The sequence below is a fragment of the Octopus bimaculoides genome, chromosome 8, assembly GCF_001194135.2.
Source record: "Octopus bimaculoides isolate UCB-OBI-ISO-001 chromosome 8, ASM119413v2, whole genome shotgun sequence".
In the NCBI taxonomy this organism is placed as follows: Eukaryota; Metazoa; Mollusca; class Cephalopoda; order Octopoda; family Octopodidae; genus Octopus; species Octopus bimaculoides.
Window position 1 is genome coordinate 18,344,371 of NC_068988.1, and position 7,460 is coordinate 18,351,830.

At 30.0% G+C, this 7,460-nt stretch overlaps 1 protein-coding gene across 4 annotated transcripts in view; it reads left to right on the plus strand.

The window, feature by feature from the left end:
* Positions 1-7,460, plus strand: part of LOC106878173 (uncharacterized) — a 1,037,364-nt gene that overhangs the window by 899,038 nt on the left and 130,866 nt on the right. The window lies entirely within an intron of this gene.

The following is a 7,460-nucleotide window of genomic DNA, read 5'->3' on the forward strand; positions in this document are numbered from 1 at the left end:
ATTGATTAATGTGAAAGTCTAGAAATGAAAGGAAACATGATTGCATATGATTACAAGTCATTATTATTCACAATTGATTGGCTAAAATAAAAGTGTTCGATTTTAGGATAATTCTAAAACAATTTAAAGCAAAAGCAAATAGAGAAATTGTCTTAAAGTAAAAATAATGCAAAAAAATCTTTAATCTTAATTTTAGTATTATCATTTCCATATCCCTATTGGACTTCAAACATGTATCAGCAATTGTTTTTTTTTATTGCTGTTTTTTAAAGTATTCATATATTTTATATATTCAATTGAAATTATAGAAAAAGCATGAAAATATTTGAATTATTAAAATATTTACTTTAATTAAGCTTATGATTTTGAAATGCAACTTTCACAGCACTTCACAATATGTTTACCTTAATGATAATTTTTTTAAAAATCAGTTTGTCACCAATTATATTGTTGCATTATTTTCTTTTAGTTTTCTGCATTTGTAATTGACTTGCAGTGAATCTAAATCCAGGATTTAGTATAAATTTAATTATATTGGCAGCTCTGAAACTTAATATGTTTGCATCAAATAAGTAACAAAAAAATACCATTTTAAATAACAAGTAAATTGTTAAAATATAAATGCCACATTATTAAGTGCACTATACTGAAAAGTACTGGTGTTTTAGAGTGTAAGTTCATTATTGGCTTATATTCTTACCAAAAGAAACTTCTCAAAAAAAAAAAAAAATCCATTCTCTTTCTTGTTTGGAAGGATTTTTTTCATATGGTTCTAAGAATAATAAGGTAAAGAAATATGAATGTTGCTTCTGCTATTCTGCTTTCAGAATAAACTTTCAAGGAAATATACAAACTTTATGTACCTATCAATATTTAACCACATAATGTGTTACAATTGTATACTAGTCTGTTGTGTTCATATCCATCAATATGTCGTAGTTTTAGGAACCAATTCATTTCTTGTTCCAATTTCATATTCATTTTGTTTATGAAACATCCATTTTATGATTATTCTCTATATATATCATAAATGCTTTAACACAAATAGAACATTTCATTTTGTATGTTCTATAGTTATTTTGACGTTGTATACTATGATCAACAAAATTACTCATTAAGAATATTCATCAATTAATGCATAGGTACAATCATAAAGCTTTCAAAATTATATGATTGCAATATCAGTTATGTAAATTATGGAAATTATCAATTTTAACTTAGATAGAATAATACTTTATTAGAATAATATGTCAGTATTTTAAGTTTCAATTTACTATATATATACAGTTATACATATTAATATATTTAAGTTACAATTATAAATAAAATATTTATATATAAGTTTCAGTTATATATATACAATTAAACCATTAATTATAAGCTCAGGAAGATTTTCCATAGAATTACATTTATTTTTATTGTTAATATATCACACTTGAATATTTTGGAAAAATTTAATATAAGAATGAATCCACTAAAGCTGTCTGGAGTAGAATAGAAACTTGACAATACTTTCAAAGGGTGTTTAACATCAATCGGTTTATATATAGGATCTAAATTTCAAACTTCAATTCTTTCCTTTCACATAATTTGTTGCTTAATATGTTTAAATTCACATGCTGGTGCACACACAAGCATACACAATAGTTATAGTTAAAAATGAGCGATTAATTCACATACTACTTTGTAATAACAGTGTGTGCTTGTGAGTACTGTGTGTGGTACAAGTGTTTGTATGTGTGCGGGAGAGAGAGAGAGATGAAGCTAATGTGAAGAAAAGGGGTTCGAAAATAGAGATATAAAAGAACAAATAAATTCGATTAGATGTATTTATAGTTTAAAGAAGTTTTATTTAAGATTATACTTTACAACCAAGTCATTCTTTTTATAATAAAAAATTTAATTTTTCTTTATGACTGGATATTAAAAGATAAATCATAGCATTGCATGGGTAGAATTAGTAGTGTTGAACAAAATACTGGTAATATTTAGTAACATACTTTTACATTTTGCATTCAATTCCTGGCAAGGTCAGTTTTACCTTTAGTCTTTCCATTGGGCAATAAAATAATTACTAGTTAAACACTGGTGTTATCTTAATCAACAATACCCATCTCTCAAATTTGAGGCCCTGTGCTTATATAAAAAAATCAATCTTAATGATAAATATAGTTATAAACATTTGAAATGCTTTCTGCATATATTCACGCTTCTCAAAATACTGACAAATATCTTCAGCATAAGATGATATTAATTTTTGATAAGGATTTACTACTCATTCGTCTGAAATTTATTTACTGAAATTCTTTTTAAAGCTGTACTTGTCTAATAAGGGATTAGATTTGTGGTCATGTGTTGACACTGAAATTACTACAACACACAAGAACGATTAGCCATTTTAATAACACACAAAACTGTTAAATTCAGCATAACCTTTTAGCAGTAAAACCAGCCATGTCGCACCCAAACATTTTCCCCATTTTATGTTCAAACCAGCCAGATCTGGCCTCTCACACCTACCCTACAATATCTAAACGTAAACAATCACATCTTCAAAATATTGAAACTATGAGATAATACATGATTAATTCCAAACGATGTGAATAAATAAGTATTAGATTTGAGAAAAATAATCTGAATGTTAAACAGTTAAAGTTAGATTTATTTCATGAGCTGTCAAAATTTTCTTCCCATAGTTGTGACTTAGTCATTAACACAGTTATATTGTGACTACTGCAGTTGTCCAGCAAAGATATTGACATTCCATGAAAGAAATTTTGAGAGAATTTAACAGCTTCATGTATTGCAAAGTGAAGACACATGGTTCAGTGGTTAAAGTGTCGGGCTTACAATCACAAGGTTGTCAGTTTGATTCCTAGACTGGGTTGTGTTGTGTTCTTGAGCAAGACACTCTATTGCATGTTGCTCCACTTCATTCGGCTGTAGAAATGAGTTGTGATGTCACTGGTGTCATGCTGTATCAGCCTTTCCTTTACCCTTGGACAATATCAGGGCATGGAGAGGGGAGGCTAGTATTCATGGGTGACTGCTGGTCTTCCATAAAACAGACTTGTGCCTTGGAAGGGAACTTTCTCAGTGCAATTCCATGGTCATTCATGATTTAAGGGGTTCTTCTCTTCCTCATGATATTATTAAGTAGCTCTTCCATGATATAAGAAATAGTTTTAGGAAAGCTTCAAACTTTAGCAGAGTTTATATACTCTTTTTCTCATCATGGTAATGATAATAATAATAATAATAATAATAATAATAATAATAATAATGACGATAATAATAATCCTTTCTACTAAAGCACGAGTTTGGGGAGAAGAGATTAATCAATTACATCACCCCTAGTGTTTCACCGGTAATCAATTTATCGACCTCGAAAGGATAAAAGGCAAAGTTAACTTTGGTGGAATTTGAACTCAGAATGTAAAGACAGACAAAATATCACTAAGCATTCTGCTGGGCATGCTAAAAAACCTGCCACTCACCACCTAATAATATTAATAACAATAATAATAATAATAATAATAATGATAATGATAATAATAATAACAATAATGATTGTTTCTAATTTTGGCACAAGGACTGAAATTTTGAGGGAGGGGGCTAGTCAATTACATCGACCTCAGTGCATAACTGGTACTTATTTCATTGATCCCGAAAGGATGAAAGGCAAAGTAGACCTCAATAGAGGTCTACTTTGCTAAAAATTCTGCCTTAATAATAATAATAATAATAATAATAATAATAATAATAGTCCTTTCTACTAAAAGCACAAAGCCCAAAATTTTGGAGCAGGGGACTAGTCGATTACACTGATCCCAGTGTTTCACTGTTGCTTTATTTATCAACACCGAAAGATGAAAGTTGAAAGGCAAAGTTGACCTCGGCATGCAATACCAGGTACTGGCTATACCCTGATGCAAAATTAGGCACTGGTTTTCATGACTTCTGATCTTAACTGATTGGAAGTGTTATCATGTACATTGTTTTGTCTTGGTATAAAAGATGGACTGCAACAAATATTCTTCACAATACCACAGATTTGTTCGTCAGTTGTTTGATCTTAACCAGTTGAGCATGTCCTTTGATGGCTGACGATATGTGCATCTCTGATCATGAGCAGAAGTAGTGGGGGAGCATCATAGCCATGTGTTGAGAGGAAGTCTTTGGGATTTGAATAATTCTCCTCCAAAAACATGGGGTGTTTTGTTCAAAAACCCTTATTCAAGGACCTTTTGAGTTGAATGGGTTACTTGACTGGAAGAAAACTCTAACTGGACCCCACCTGTAAGATCATGCACTGTTTATCTTGATATGAGATCACCATGTCATGCACATATGGTTGTGATACATGTGCCCAGTGTACCCTTATCATACTGGTAGTCATGACGGGTATTTTGGATTTTGTTTATTTGTACTCATGTCACTTTGATGGCATGCACTGTTCTTTCACTCAATAATAATAATAATAATAATAATAATAATAATAATAATGATAATAATAATAACAATAATAATAATAATTCTTTCAACTAAAGGCAAAAGGCCTGAAATTTTGGGGAAAGGAGCTAGTCAATTACATCAACCCCAGTGTTTCACTGGTATTTAATTTATCAACCCCAAAAGGATGAAAAGCAAAGTCGACCATGGCAGAATTTGAACCTAGAGTGTAGCAACAGGTGAAACACAACTATGCATTTCATCCAGTATGCTTACGATTCTGCCAGTTCACCTTAATAATAATGCTAATACTAATAACCAGCAGATGACAACGTTTCTCTAAAAGAAATGGAAAAACTTTCAAAATACAAAGACCTGGAAATAGAGATAACTCGAATGTGGAATCTAAAAACAGAAACAATTCCTATCATAGTAGGTGCCTTAGGTATAATAAAAAAATATTCAGACAAATACATAACAAAAACACCAGGACTTACAAATATATATAACATACAGAAAATTGCACTACTGGGTACTGCACACATTCTACGCAAAACACTTTCAATACAGTAAACATAAGAGCACCACAGCAAACCACAGCACATACCCAAGGCGCACAGAGCTGCGCTCGGTAGTGAAGTGAAAGCACGTTATAAAAATAAAACTACTGAATAATAATAATAATAATAATAATAATAATAATCCAATGTAAAAAAAAGGACATTTTCATATGATAGGATAATGAGTAAGTTGCAATAATGCTTTCAAAGGGTTTAATAAAAATTAAAAATTATTATTTCACACGATTAGATAAAAGGCAGTGGTCTGGTGGCATAGTTAAAACAGCAGAAAAATTTCTTTGTAATATTTGTTCCAACAGTTTACTTTCCAAGTTCAAATCCTACCAAAGTGCTATTCAAGATCAATAAAATAAAGTACCAGTCGACTAAACATCAAGCCTTGTGACAATACTAGAAACAATTATTTCACATAATTAGATCATTTATAGAGATGCTTTCCTTTTATGATGTAAATAAGTTTTGTTCTAATAGATCAGATGATATTGATCAGGTGCAAATGTTGAGTACAACGACATACATTAAATAGATGTACAATGACTGAATTATTTTTTCATCACATTTTACAATTCTGAACAATGTAAAAATTCATGGTTAGTTGCTAGGATCATAAACCTATGTATAGAGGTATCACTCATCTATTCTCAAACTCAAACAGAACTAAGTGTATCCATGAGTGACCACAAAGATTAAGGAAAGTATAAGACTTTTAGTCATAAGCTTATAATCATAGTACCATTTTCATGAATCAGAATCAGACTTTTCTTCTATGAATTATTCAAGAATGCCATGTTTTTATATCAGAAAACATAATGTGTTGTGGTTTTATAGGAATGTGTGCATTTGTGAGTGAGTGTATGTGTGTTAAAACAAGAGCAGCCACAAATTACATTGCAGCACCCAATACTAATTTATAGCAGGTTGGTGGAATCGTTAAAGCATCAGAAAATATGCCTTGTGGTATTTGTTCCATTCCTTTACTCTCCAAGTTCAAATCCCACCAAGGGCAATTCTGCTGTTCATCTTCACAAGGTTAATAAAATAAAGTGATGGAATTTGTTGGTATATGTGTTGACAAATATAAGTCTGTTTTACTCTGTTGAGCTAAACACTGGTGATTGGTTGAATTTTTGTGTGTGCATATTTATAGCAAGAAAATACAAACAGATGGCAAAAAGATAAGAAAACAGTTTGGAGCAGACTTAGTGTGAAATTGTTTAAAAGTTTGTTATAATAGGAATTCACACAAATAATTATGAGAAATAGCTCAAGTAAGCTGTCTGTTTAAATTGTTGTAAAAAGCGGGGAAGCTATAGGAAAAGGATGCAGAGAACAGGTAATTTGAGCTGAGAGTGAAGTACCAAAAACTGAATGGGTTTAAATATCTAATAGGAAGAGTTTTTAAAAAATTATAAAGTTCTATTATGTAGTGGATTCTAAGAGAAAATAGAATATACTGAAAATATTTCCAGAGTTCAAACTCTCAATGAAAATAGGAAAAGAGACTGTACTAGGTATGATCAATCAATCAATATAACTGTTGATTTTACCAATAGTACAAATATTCTTTGCCTTATTAAGTAAACACTCACCACTACTGCATAAATGCTTCAAAATATTTAATAAAAATACAGTCAAAATTTTTTACTCAACCATACCAAATTCTTTGTAAACCATAGTTCTGATGACCTGTTTAGACTGAAACTATGTTCAAACAATATCAATATTAATCTCCAAAAGTGCATTTAAGAATTCAATTACCTAGTTGAAGATATTGCATATCAAACAATAACTTAGGTAATGCATACATTGATCTCACCACTAGTTCAAACTTTGATACTAGCAAACCCATATGATTCACAAATAAAATACAAGCAAAGACACTTCAATTCCCAAATAAATTTGGAACTTGAAAACAGTAAATATACATATGCACTTCACCATTTATACGCCATTTACTTCTGTTTATATTTTCACATATAACTAACTTATCGATAACTTCATAAGTATTGAGTGCTTCAATATATTTGTTGTAAGGCTATCCTATATATATTTGTATTTAAAATTGTCTTTACTGCTCTTTACTGGCTATTCATATATGTGCGTATATATTTGACTCTGGCTGATGACATGACTTCTTATATTAACACATATATGTATATAGACAACTTTATATAGCTTAAAAACAACTATAAAGCCTATATTTTTACTTATGTCATAGGTTGGTTTGTGCATATATGTATGCAGATATATCTACTCTTGCCTGTGTCTAAATATGTGTATATGTGTGTATATGCATATCTATGTATGTTTAGATATATGTGTCTGTGTGTGTGTGTGTGTAAATATATATCTATATACATATATATATATATAAATATATGTGTATATGTATATATATATTTGTATATATATATATATATTTGTATA